General features: G+C 44.3%; 1 protein-coding gene across 2 annotated transcripts in view; it reads left to right on the forward strand.

The window, feature by feature from the left end:
* LOC120989581 (tyrosine-protein kinase ZAP-70) overlaps positions 1–14,302 on the forward strand; it is an 824,733-nt gene that overhangs the window by 389,284 nt on the left and 421,147 nt on the right. The window lies entirely within an intron of this gene.

The following is a 14,302-nucleotide window of genomic DNA, read 5'->3' on the forward strand; positions in this document are numbered from 1 at the left end:
AGGACAATATATGTCGTTTACAGCTCACTGGGTAAATGTGGTTCCAGACCAGGCACACCAGCACCTTGGCCTGGTGATGGCAATGCCGGCTCCACGTTGTAATGCTGGGATTTCTACGCTAATGCCCTCCTCTGCCTCCTCATCTTTTACCTTGTCCTCACCCCTCTAGGCACAGTTCACAGTAGTCCTCCAGCATATCACCTATGCAAAGCTAGGCACTGTCACGTTGTCCAGCATCTGGTCAGCATTGGTGAACAGAGCCACACCGAGGAGGAACTGCTCTGCGTCATCAATAAAGAAATTGAACACTGGCTGTCTCCTCGCCAACTGTAGATAGGAACCATGATTACTTATAACGGGAAGAACAGGAGAGGAGCATGAGGAGTTGGAGGGCGATGAAAAAGATGGGGCAGATGACCCAGACAGACTGTGACAGTATGCAATGGAGATTGAGGCAGGGAGGCCCTCCAAGTCCCTTTGCGCAAATGGCCAGGTGCATGCTGGCATGTTTCAGTAGTGACAGCCGCATTCTTATGATTCAGTAGAGAGATGACTAATGGCTATCCACATTGTTAGACGCTCGCTACTGGTCAAAAACAGGGTGCATTTTTTAGATCTTCTGAGAGGGATGCAAAAATGGACTACTATAGAGACATGCTGTGTAGTCAGTTGGTCGCTGGCTGTGTAGTCAGTTGGCCACCCGTCTTCAGGAAGGTCTGACCAGGGGGACCCTCTGCGCTCATGCTCCACTGCCATGACTGGGGTTGGGGTGGGGGGGATGTCCAGAAGCAGCACCAGCTCCATATGCAGCAAATTCAGTCTGGAGACTATGATGAGCAGTTTGCTTCAGCCGTGTACTGAAGAAACCACCCAGTAGGAGCAGTATATGCAGCAGAACCACAACCAGCAGGCGGTGGCATACTTGGACTGCACTCTGTCACCCATGATCCAAAATCCTCTGGACTACTGGGTATGCAAACTTGAAGTGTGGCCGCAACTGGCTGAGTTTCCAAAGGGCAAGCTTTCCTGCTCAACCAGTAGTGTGGCATCAGAATGGGTATACAGAGAATACAGGTTTGGATCAACCAGGATTTATAGACACTGTTGCCTGATGCAACAGAATAGATCATTCTGCCACTGATGATCATACTGTAGTGTGCTGTCACACCAAAATATTCTGGAAAATGGGCTGGTACTTCTGGCCACGTACTGCTGCCACCATTCTGAAGCTGCCACCCAACCGATGCAACCTGATTGCTGCCTCTACTGCGATTCTTACGATGAGGCCTACATGGTAAATCTTTAAAAGGATATGCATGCCACTGGCCATTGCTATCACACTGCTGTTTTTGGGTTCTGCTACTAATAGCCACCATATTGTGCTGCTGCCCCCCTCTCCACTCTGTCATGGGGTGACTATTGTCACTATCACTGCTGCTGCCCTCCCCTGCCCATTCTGTCATGGGGACGCTATTGTCCTTGCTACTGCCACTGCTGTCTATTTTCCCCGTTTGTCCGTGTTGACATCGCAGTTTATTTTTCCGTTCTTCTTATTCGTCAGAAGAACAGAAAAATTTAAATAAATTATACTATATTTTGAGCATCCGTAAGGCCTCTTTCACATGGTCAGTATTTGTAAGCCAAAACCAGGAGTTGGTTCAAGACACAAATGAGATACAAATATTTCCATTACATTTTATCTGTTTTGGATCCACTCCTGTTTTTGGCCTACAAATACTGATCAAATACTGTTGCAAAATACTGACCAAATACTGACCATGTGAAAGGGGCAATTAAAGTCCTACATGCAGGACTTTTTTTCCTTGTTAAAAAAACTGATGCAGATCCACATGGTCAGTATCTTTCACACGGTCAGTATTTTGTATCAGTATTTGTAAGCCAAAAGCAGGAGTGGGTCCAAAACACAGAAGAGATACAAATATTTCTATTACATTTTATCTCTGTTTTGGTGTACAATTACTGAGCAAATACTGATCGTCCGTCTGAAAGAGGCTTTATGGATACTCAAAATACAGACTTCGTTTTTTTAGTTTTCTGTTTTTCTGACAGCTAAGAAGAACAGAAAAATTAACAGTTATGTGAACACAGCCTTACTGCTGCTGCTGCTGCCCCCTTTAGCCACTCTGTCATGGGGCCAATATTGTCCTTGTTACTGCCACTGCTGTTGGCCCCCATGTCCACATTGTTATGGGGACACTATTATCAGTGTTACTGCCACTGCTGCTGCTGCCACCCTACCCGCCCTGTCATGGGGCCACTACTTGAATCTTGGGGCACTGCACGGTTAATTCTACGGTGATTAATTAGACCTTACCGTAATAGTGACCTGTAATACTGACGCACAGTAAATCTACAGCTAACAAATGGGATTAAAAAGCATTGGTTTGGACTGCCACAACATGCATCAAAAGAACCAGTTTTTTTTTTGTCCACTACTTTATTGGCGCTGCCTCCATTTCTTAATTTTGTTCCACTAAGGAGCCATTTGGACACAGCTCCTGCAGGAGAGCACACATGTTTTTGGTTTTACTGAAGTCTCTCACAAACAGCAGAGAAACTGTAGCAGCTGGCAATGGACCAATCAGAGTGGTCCCTTGTCAGCAATTGCTCTAATTGGTTAGTCTGTACAGAGTTCCCTCTCTTCCCCATCAGGCCACCACGCTGTGATGGCAACATCCCCATGGTTGCCATAGCAGCCGGAGGCTTACAAAGGCCTCCAGGCTTGGCATGTACCGAAGCCTGACAGGTCCTGCCAAAGGCGACTATTGCAGGGTACACCATCAGCCCCACTGGATCTTCAAGATTCAAGTGTGACTTGGTAAAAAAAAAGTTAAGAAATGAAAAATAAATTATAAATTCTATAATTTTTTTTCACTCGCTCATTTATAATTGATTAAAAAATTTGAAAAACAATAAACTAGACATAATTGGCATCACTGTGTCCTTAATGACCTGACCTGTAAAAGGATCACATTACTTATCGTGCGTGGTGAACTGGAATTGCTGTTTTTGTCATATCACCTCCCACAAATTTCCACAATTTTTTTTTTATAAAAAGTGATCAAAACTTATATATATCCCAAAATGGTACCAATACAAATAGCCTGTCCTGCAAAAAAACAAGCCCTCACACAGTTAGGGCTCATGCACACGACAGTATTTTGCGTTCAGTATACTGGCCGTTTTTGTAGTTCAGTATGCGGAACATATACTGAACCATTCATTTCAATGGTTCAGCAAAAAATACTGAAGTGTCTCCGTGTGCATTCCGTTTCAGTATTTCAGTATTTCCGTGCCGTGAAAAGATAGAACATGTCCTATTCTTGTCCGCAAATCACGGTGCTTGGCTCCATTCAAGTCAATGGGTCCGCAAAAAAAACTGAACACATACGGAAATGCATCCGTATGTCTTCCGTTTCCGTTCCGTTTTTTGCTGAACCATCTATTGAAAATGTTATGCCCAGCTCAATTTTAGCTATGTAATTACTGTATACTGTATATGCCATACGGAAAAACGGAACGAAAACGGAAACACAACAGAAACAAAAAACGGAACAACGGATCCGTTTAAAACGGACCGCAAAACACTGAAAAAGACATACTGTCGTGTGAAAGAGGCCTTACATTGTTGAAAAAATAACAATGCTATGGATGTTGGTATATGGCGATGCAAAATGTAACTTATTTTTAATAATAAAGTGATTTTATGCTGCAAAATTAGTAAAACATAAAAAGCTATATAAATTTGGTATCACCATAACTGTATCGACCCACAGAATAAAATTATCATATTGTATATACTGCATGAGCAACCCCATAAAAAAATCTAAATAAAAAACTGATAGAATTGCACTTTATGCCCACCTCACCTCCCAGAAAATGGTATAAAAAGTGATAAAAAATATGTACTTGAAAATGGAACAAAAAATAAATACAGCCTGTCCAGCATTAAAAAAAAAAGCAAGCCCTTACACAGTTACATTGGTGGAAAATTAAAAATATTATGGATGTTAGCATATGGAGATGCAAAATATAACATTATTATAATGATATTGTATATACTGCAATAAAATTTAAAACACTGACAATTGCAATTTTTGCCCACCTCACCTCCTAAAAAATAGTATAAAAAGCGATCAAAAAGTCATCTGTACCCTAAAATGGTACAAAAAAAACTACAGCTTGTACCACAACAAACACGCCCTCACACAGTTCAGTCAACAAAAAAATTAAAATGTTATGTTTCCTAAAAACAATTTCAGCAAATTCCACGTTTGAAAATCCTGATGCTGCTCGTTCCCTCTAAATGCTGCCATGTCCCCAAACAGCAGTTGTAATATGCATTACAACTACATATGGAGTATTGCCGTATTCAGGAAAAAATGCATGACAAATTGTACAGTGCATTTTCTCCTGTTACGCCTTGTGAAAATGAAAAATTTGGGGCTAAAACAACATTTTATTAGGAATAAAATGTAATTTTTTTATATTCACAGCCAAGTGTTTTTAAATTCTATGAAACACTTGTTGGGTCAAAGCATTCACTCCAATCCTCTATCGGTTCCTTGAGGGGTGTAGTTTCCAAAATTGGGTCACTTTTTGGGGGTTTCCTTTCTAGGGGTACCTTTAGGGTCTATTCAAATGTGACATGACACACAAAACCTATTCCAGCTAAATCTATCCTCCAAAAACAGCATTGTGCTCCTTTCCTTCTGAGAACTGCCGTGTGCCCATGTAGAAGTTTACATCCACATATAAGTGTTTCTGTAGACTGCAGAATCAGGGTAATACATATTAAGGTTTTTTGCTGTGTACCCTTGCTGTGTTACAGGAAAAATGGATTAAAATAGAAAGTCTTCACGAAAAAATGAAATGAAATTTCAAAATTTCACATCCATTTTGCTTTAATTCCTTTGGAACACCTAAAGGGTTAATAAAGATTATAAAATCAGTTTTGAATAACTATAATATCTAAAATGTGGTAATTTATGCATGGTTTCTGTTATGTGAGCACCTTAAAGTCACTTGCACTTCATCTGAACTGATCCTTAAAATAGACAGTTTTGAACATTTTCTTGAAAATTTAAAAATTGTTTCCAAATTCTAAGCCTTCTAACTTCCAAAAAAGTTAAATTATGCGAACATAAAGTAGATATATGATGAATATTCATAACTATTTTGCATGGAAGGTGTCAATAAACTTAGACACTCAATAAACGAGACATAGACGCGGGGGACAGAGATGTAATATTACCACTTTAAGCTTTCGTGCGGCCTCATCTGGAACATGCAGCTCAATTCTAGGTGCCAATTCATAAAAAGAATGCGCTGGAGCTTGAAAAAGTACAAAAGACAGAGACTAAGCTGATAAGGGGCCTGGAGGGTGTTGCTTATGAGGACAGATTAAAAGAATTACATTTATTTAGTCTTGAGAGAGGTGACTAAAGGGGACATGTAAATATACAAATGGCCCTTACATAAAATATGGTAAAAAGCTGTTCCATGTAAAATCCCCTTAAAAGACGAAGGGGCGCTGCTTCTGTCTGGAGAAAAAAGACAGAGGCTACTTCACCATAAGAACTGTAAATCTGTGCAATAGTCTACCTCAGGAGATGGTTACAGGAACAGTGGACTGTTTAAAAATGGCTTTTGATTTCTTAGAACTAAATAACATTAATGCTTAGATAAACGTGTAAAGTCAGTTTCTCACTCCCTTTCGCTTAATTCCCACCACCACCCAACCCTTGGTTGAACTTGATGGACACGTCTTTTTTCAACTGTACTAACTGTATAGTAACTATTTTCGAGATCTCTAGTCAAGGTAAGGTCGGCAATGACAGACTTCAGCAGAGAAAGCAGGTTAAAAAGTCTAGATTATTCTCTAGTATGCAGCGTAATAAACAAACAGCATCCAAGTTATCACTTCTCTTAGTGGGGTAAAGTTTCAGCCCCAACATAACATAAACACAAAATAAACTCCTGCCTGTCTGGGCACTACCTAGACAGGTCAACTCTATCTCACCTATAGAGTGCAGTTCACACACTAGAGGAATCAGGCTCCAAAAGCTAGCAGGTTACCTAGCTTCCCAGGCTTTCTGACTCAGACTGACAGTCTGAAACTTCTTTTATTCCCCACTAGTGTTAATCGAGCATGCTCGGCCGAACACCAGTTTTTGGATGAATACTGCGTGTGCTCGAGCGCAATGCTACACAGCCAATAAACGTGCAGGTAACTACTGCCCTAATTGTAATGTGGTAGCCATATTAGTTACTGGCATTACAGTGATTGGCTGGCTGGAAAGCGTCATCGGGTGCTATATAGCAACCGATGGCGCGTGTTCGACTCAGTCTGAGTCAGGGAATGCTGTGCTGAGGAAGGGACAGACAGTGTAGGGAGTGATATATAGGAATATTTTTATTAGAAAAACTTTTCAGAGACCCAAAAGTCCTTTTAAGGACTATTGTGTGTGGCAGCAGCAATATATATTTTTAGAGCAACCTGCGCTAAATTGCTAAAACTTTACAGACCCAAAAGCCCTTTTAAGGACTATTGTGTGTGGCAGCAGCAATATCTATTTTTAGTGCGAACTGCGCTAAATTGCTAAAACTTTACAGACCCAAAAGCCCTTTTAAGGACTATTGTGTGTGGCAGCAGCAATATCTATTTTTAGTGCGAACTGCGCTAAATAGCTAAAACTTTACAGACCCAAAAGTCCTTTTAAGGGCTATTGTGTGGCAGCAGCAATATCTATTTTTAGCGCATCCTGCGCTAAATAGTGTGCAATAGTTAGGCCGCTGTGCCACATCTGCTGTGTAAAGTGTGTGCATCCCAAAAATATCTGTGACATCCAGTGTACCATTTCCATAGACGGTGTCCGCTGCAGACAAAGACATTAGCTGCGCCACATCTCCAGTGTAACATGTGCATATCAAAAAAATATCTGTGACATCCAGTGTACTTTTTCCATATCCCAAATACCTTTTTAAATTTGTTTGCGCATACACTTCCAAATCCTACGCTACTGTACGTGTGACATACTTTTAAGCATATATAACATTTAATATGAAGAAGGCGAACAGTAAGGGACGGGGAACTGGCCGTGATGCTGATGCTGCACGCAGAGGCCATGGCCCTTGGCGCGTTGAAACTGTACCTGCTGCCAGAGCACAAGAAAAACAATCATCCACGATACCTAGCTTCATGTCCCAGTTTGCAGTGCGTCGCAGGACACCACTCTTGAAGTCAGACCAGTGTGACCAGATGGTCAGTTGGATTGCAGCAGATTCCAGTCGGTTAAGCATCAGCCTGTCTTCCACCAAGTCCAGTCTCAGTAGCCAAGAGTCTGTTCAACACAATCCTCACCCTGATCCTTATTTCTCCTACCATGGAGACTCTGGGCAAACATGTGATCACTTGGATATTCCGAGGACCTCTTTTCAGCGCCATTCCTTGATTTGGACCTCTCGCCAAGCCTGCTTAAAGAGGGACAGATCTTGTGCCCTGATTCCCAAACTCTTGATCATCCACAGTTATGAGAAGATGATGGTGGGAAACGGCAATTACGGTTTAATGAAGTGGATGATGATAAGACACAGTTGCTAATAAGTCAACCGCAATTACTGTCTCAAGAGGTTGATGAAGAGGATGAGACACAGTTGTCAATCACTGAGGTTGTGGTTAGGTCAACAAGTCAGGAGGATAAGCAGAGTGAGGAAATGGAAGAGAAGGTGGTGGACGATGACATCACTGACCCAACCTGGGAAGGTGGAGAGCCGAGCAAGTAAGGCTACTTTCACACTGCCGTTCAGAGCGGGTCCGTCTGATGTCTGCTCAGACGGATCCGCTCCTATAATGCAGACGTTTGGATCCGTTCAGAACGGATCCGTCTGCATTATAGTTTAAAAAAAATTCTAAGCGTGAAAGTAGCCTGAACGGATCCATCCAGACTTTACATTGAAAGTCAATGGGGGACGGATCCGTTTGAAGATTGAGCCATATGGTGTTATCTTCAAGCAGATCCGTCCCCATTGACTTCCATTGTAAGTCTGGACGGATCTGCTTGCCTCTGCACGGCCATGCGGACACCCGAACGCTGCAAGCAGCGTTCAGGTGTCCGCTTGCTGAGCGGAGCGGAGGCTGAACGCTGGCAGAGTGATGCATTCTGAGCGGATCCGCGTCCACTCAGAATGCATTAGGGCTGGACGGATGCGTTCGGGGCCGCTTGTGAGCCCCTTCAAACGGAGCTCACGAGCGGACACCCGAACGCAGGTGTGAAAGTAGTCTTAAAGCAGTACAGAGGGGGAGGGATCTGCAGCACCGCAACAGGCTGGAAGAGGGGTGGCAAAAGGGAGAAGGCGGGCCACACCAAACAGGCCCGCAACTGTTCCACAGAGCATCCCCTTGCGGAAATCTCCCTTGCCAAGGGGTAGATGTTCCGCAGTATGGTGCTTTTTTGAGGAAAGTGCGGACGACAAAAGAATAGTAGTTTGCTACCTGTTTCGTACCAAAATTAGCCGGGGGGGGGGGGGCAAGGAACACTAGCAACCTCACCACCACCAGCATGATCTGCCATATGGCATCCAAGCACCGTAATAAGTGGTGTTGTGGAAATTTTATTATGCGGAAATTTTACTTTAGGATGTGTGTGTGTTTTTATAGATTGTCATCTGTCTCCCTGTGTCGGATTTAGCCAGAGAACACTCTAGCAGAGGGTACTTTGGCTGAATCGGGACCAGTGGTAAAACTGTCAGTATGAAAACCTTCTAATGGGCTTGGAGACATATCTGCTTTTAAGACATGCATATCTGCCTTGTCGGTATACTCATACCGTATACTGACAATAGCTGTAGCAATGTCTCGCAGATAATTTCAAACCTATGGGAACCAGTAGAATGATCTTTATTAGATACTGATCACCTTTGAGCAGTATTGAATGAGGTCCATGCTGACAGTGATAGGGGGTGGGCGGCCACCTGGCTGATCAGACAATGGACATGACTCATCCTTCCTTATACAGGGATGGGGTGTGTGCATTGTCTGCCAGGCCACATTGATTGCCCCTCCCTGTCCTTTGACATGTCATCACTTCCTGTATCCTTGTCTTGGGCCAGCCCCTTTTACACCTTTTGTTAGTAAATAAAAGTACAGGCTGGGCAGAGAGAAGGAGGAGTTGCTAAGAATTCAATCAAGATGGTAACACCTGGGTCTGTCTCTGACTGGGGCTGAGGGAAGAGAGTTTCACCTTTTTCTTTACACAAACTTTGATGCGAGCTGATTACAGCTATTAATATTTTCTACAACAGTGGGACGAACGCCTGGGTCCACAATCTGTGTCTGTGGGTCACACCACTGCCTCCTCTTCCCCTATGTTGCGTGCTGGCCAATCCCCTGTCGAAGGCGTAGGCCTGGATGCCTCCTGCCCTGTACCTGGAACTTCGCAAGCACCATCAGCGACCACATCCTCTTCCATGTCCCAGAGCAGCGTCCAACTGTCCTTACCCCAGGCCTTTGAATGCAAGTGCAAATACCCAGCCACCCACCCACAGGCCATAGCACTAAATGTGCAGCTTTTCAAATTACTGGCCCTGGAAATGTTGCCATTTAGGTTTATGGACACTGAGGCCTTCCGCAGTCTGATGTCGGCAGCCGTCCCACATTACGCAGTCCCCAGCCGCCACTATTTTTCAAGGTGTGCCGTGCCCGCCTTACAGCAACATGTGTCCCGCAACATCACATGTGCCCTGACCAACGCAGTTACTGGGAAGGTCCACTTAACCACGTACACATGGACAAGTGCATTCGGCCAGTGACACTATATTTCACTGACAGCACACTGGGTGAACGTTGTGGAGACCAGAAGAGAGTCGTACCCTGGGATGGCACAGGTGCTACCGACGCCAAGGATTGTGGGCACTACGTCAATCACGGTTTCCTCCAGCACCTACGTTAGTGGCTCCAACCCCCACTTCTCCTCCTCCTCCTCCACTTCCACCTCCGAATTATCCGCGTGCAGCACCATTCAGCCATCAGTCGATAGCTGGAAATAGTGTAGCACTGGCAACAGGCCAAGCTGAAGCTGATATGCTTAGGGTAAAAACAGCACACAGCCGCAGAGCTGTGGCAGGGGATAAGAGACCAGACTGAGCTGTGGTTCTCGCCAGTCAAACTAGAAACAGACATGGTTGTGTCTGATAATGGCCGTAACTTGGTGGCGGCTTTGGAGCTCGACAAGCTCACACACATTCCATGCCTAGCCCACGTCTTAAACTTAGTGGTTCAGCGGTTTCTCAAAACCTAGACCAATTTTCCTGAGCTACTGGTGAAGGTGCGTGGACATTTCTGCAAGTCATCGACAGCTTCAGCCGGTCTGTCAACGCTGCAGCAGCACTGGAAATTGCCAGCTCACTGGCTGTTGTGAGCACGCGCTGGAACGCCACGTTCCACATGTTGGCCAGGCTTTGTGAGCAGCATAGGGCAGTAGTAGAAAACCAGCTGCAATATGGTCGTCGCCTTTCCAGTCAGCTTCCGCTATTCACAAGCGAGGAGTGGGCATGGATGTCTGACCTCTGTGATGTTTTAAGAAACTTTGAGGAATCAACACAGATGGTGAGCGGCAATAACGCTATTATCAGCACAACTATCCCACTTCTGTGTCTACTCAAACGCTCGCTGCTCACAATTAAGGACGACGCTTTGCATGTGGAAGAGGTGGAAATGGAGGAAGACATTACACAGGGTGATAGCCAGACCACCCCCAGTTCGCCTTCTCAGCGCGAATTGGACAGTGAAGAGGAAGAGGAGGAGGAGCAGGAGACGGTTGCCTCTGCTACAGAGGGTAGTACTCATGGAAGTTTAATTCCATCTGTTCTGCGTGGGTGGGCAGAAGAGGAGGAAGAGGATGAGGAGATTAAGAGTCATCCTCCTGATGACGACAGCGACGTCTTGCTGTTGGTGCTCTGGCACACATGGCTGACTTCATGTTAGGCTGCCTTTCCCGCGACCCGTGCGTTATACGCATTTTAGACAACACCGATTGACTCTTAAGTCAGGTTGACTCTTACAAAAATGAGCAAGGCCTGAATTGATCCTGACTTCTCGACTCCACCAGAGGAAAGCTAATGAACATAAAGGCACTTTAAATGTGTTGTTTATATTGTACTGAATACACTGTATTCCCATGCACCCCTTCCAACACAAAAAAAGGTATATGGTTGAATCTTCCTTTTCTCATCCTCCTCCTCCTCTTCCATCATATCAACATGCTTATTCGTTGCAAATAATGCCCTCGAATATATGCCCTCGCATATAATGTTTTATAGGCTCAGCTCACCTGTAGGCCCTCACCTACAATCTTTTACAGGGTCAGCTTACCTGCAGGCCCTCGCATATAATGTTTTACAGGGTCAGCTCACCTGCAGGGCCTCACCTACAACCTTTTAGAGGGTCAGCTCACCAGCAGGCCCTCACCTACAATCTTTTACAGGGTCAGCTCATCTGGAGGTCCTCGCATATAATGTTTTACAGGGTCAGCTCACCTGCAGGCCCTCACATATAATGTTTTACAGGGTCATCTCACCTGCAGGCCCTCACATATAATGTTTTACAGGGTCAGCTCACCTGCAGGCCCTCACATATAATGTTTTACAGGGTCAGCTCACCAGCAGGCCCTCACCTACAATCTTTTAGAGGGTCAGCTAACCTGCCGGCCCTTGTATATAATGTTTTATAGGGTCAGCTCACATGCAGACCCTCGCATATAATGTTTTACAGGGTCAGCTCACTTGCAGGCCCTCGCATATAATGTTTTACAGGGTGAGCTCACCTGCAGGCCCTCACATATAATGTTTTACCGAGTCAGCTCACCTGCAGGCCCTCACATATAATGTTTTACAGGGTCATCTCACCTGCAGGCCCTCACATATAATGTTTTACAGGGTCAGCTCACCTGCAGGCCCTTGTATATAATGTTTTGGCAAATGTCGTGGCCATTCACAAGAAAGGTAGTAGGGAGGAATCGAGCAACTATAGACCAGTGAGTCTGACATCAATAGCAGGCAAATTAATGGAAACCCTATTAAAGGATAGGATTGTGGAACATCTAAAATCCCATGGATTGCAAGATGAAAAACAACATGGGTTTACTTCAGGGAGATCATGTCAAACAAATCTTATAGATTTTTTTGACTGGGTGACTAAAATAATAGACAGTGGAGGTGCAGTAGACATCGCATATCTAGATTTTAGTAAGGCTTTTGACACTGTCCCACATAGAAGACTTATCAATAAACTGCAGTCATTGAGCATGGACTCCCATATTGTTGAGTGGATTAGGCAGTGGCTGAGTGACAGACAGCAGAGGGTTGTAGTTAATGGAGAACATTCAAAACAAGGTCCTGTTACCAGTTGGGTTCCACAGGGATCTGTACTGGGACCAATTTTGTTTAATATCTTCATAAGTGATATTGCAAAAGGCCTCGATGGTAAGGTTTGTCTTTTTGCTGATGACACAAAGATATGTAACAGGGTTGATGTTCCTGGAGGGAAACGCCAAATGGAAAAGGATTTAGGAAAACTAGAAGAATGGTCAGAACTCTGGCAACTGAAATTTAATGTGGATAAGTGCAAGATAATGCACCTGGGGCGTAAAAACCCAAGGGCAGAATATAGAATATTTGACACAGTCCTGACCTCAGTATCTGAGGAAAGGGATTTAGGAGTAATTATTTCAGAAGACTTAAAGGTGGGAAGACAATGTAATAGGGCAGCACGAAATGCCAGCAGAATGCTTGGATGTATAGGGAGAGGTATAAGCAGTAGAAAGAGTGAAGTGCTTATGCCGCTGTACAGAACACTGGTGAGACCTCACTTGGAGTATTGTGCGCAGTACTGAAGGCCATATCTCCAGAAGGATATAGATACTCTAGAGAGAGTTCAGAGAAGAGCTACTAAACTAGTACATGGATTGCAGGATAAAACTTACCAGGAAAGGTTAAAGGACCTTAATATGTATAGCTTGGAAGAAAGAAGAGAAGGAGGGGATATGATAGAAACTTTTAAATACATAAAGGGAATCAACTCGGTAAAGGAGGAGAGCATATTTAAAAGAAGAAAAACTACCACAAGAGGACACAGTTTTAAATTAGAGGGGCATAGGTTTAAAAGTAATATAAGGAAGTATTACTTTACTGAGAGAGTAGTGGATGCATGGATTAGCCTTCCTGCAGAAGTGGTAGCTGCAAATACAGTGAAGGAGTTTAAGCATGCATGGGATAGGCATAAGGCTATCCTTCATATAAGATAGGGCCAGGGACTATTAATAGGATTCAGATATATTGGGCAGACTAGATGGGCCAAATGGTTCTTATCTGCCGACGCATTCTATGTTTTATAGGGTCAGCTCACCTGCAGGCCCTCACATATAATGTTTTACAGGGTCAGCTCACCAGCAGGCCCTCACCTACAATCTTTTAGAGGGTCAGCTAACCTGCTGGCCCTTGTATATAATATTTTATAGGGTCAGCTCACTTGTAGGCCCTCGCATATAATGTTTTACAGGGTGAGCTCACCTGCAGGCCCTCACATATAATGTTTTACAGGGTCAGCTCACCAGCAGGCCCTCACCTACAATCTTTTAGAGGGTCAGCTAACCTGCTGGCCCTTGTATATAATATTTTATAGGGTCAGCTCACTTGTAGGCCCTCACATATAATGTTTTACCGAGTCAGCTCACCTGCAGGCTCTCACATACAACCTCTTAGAAGGTTAGCTCACCAGCTGGCCCTCACCTACAATCTTTTAGAGGGTCAGCTAACCTGCTGGCCCTTGTATATAATGTTTTATAGGGTCAGCTCACCTGCAGACCCTCGCATATAATGTTTTACAGGGTCAGCTCACCTGCAGGCCCTCGCATATAATGTTTTACAGGGTCAGCTAACCTGTAGGCTCTCACCTACAATCTTTTACAGGGTCAGCTCATCTGCAGGCCCTCACATATAATGTTTTACAGGGTCAGCTCACCTGCAGGCCCTCACATATAATGTTTTACAGGGTCATCTCACCTGCAGGCCCTCACATATAATGTTTTACAGGGTCAGCTCACCTGCAGGCCCTCACATATAATGTTTTACAGGGTCAGCTCACCAGCAGGCCCTCACCTACAATCTTTTAGAGGGTCAGCTAACCTGCTGGCCCTTGTATATAATGTTTTATAGGGTCAGCTCACTTGTAGGCCCTCGCATATAATGTTTTACTGGGTGAGCTCACCTGCAGGCCCTCACATAT

Source organism: Bufo bufo, chromosome 2, assembly GCF_905171765.1.
Source record: "Bufo bufo chromosome 2, aBufBuf1.1, whole genome shotgun sequence".
NCBI lineage: Eukaryota > Metazoa > Chordata > Amphibia > Anura > Bufonidae > Bufo > Bufo bufo.